Here is a 233-nt window from a genome sequence, read left to right on the forward strand (position 1 = left end):
CCCTCTTGGAGCCATGCCTAAACCCAACAGGAAGTCCGCCATTTGAATTAATTATGCAAATTTGGCGATTTGCAGCCCTCACACTTTTTCTAATAACTCAGAGGTTTTACACGTTATCATCTTCATATTTGGTTTGTCTAACCTACACACCCCAGGGGAATCTAAATCTCGAAAATGGTGAGTTTTTGCCAAGGGGAGGGGTCCTTATGCCCCTTTGAACTTTGATCATTCGC

Source organism: Archocentrus centrarchus, chromosome 22 (assembly GCF_007364275.1).
Source record: "Archocentrus centrarchus isolate MPI-CPG fArcCen1 chromosome 22, fArcCen1, whole genome shotgun sequence".
In the NCBI taxonomy this organism is placed as follows: domain Eukaryota; kingdom Metazoa; phylum Chordata; class Actinopteri; order Cichliformes; family Cichlidae; genus Archocentrus; species Archocentrus centrarchus.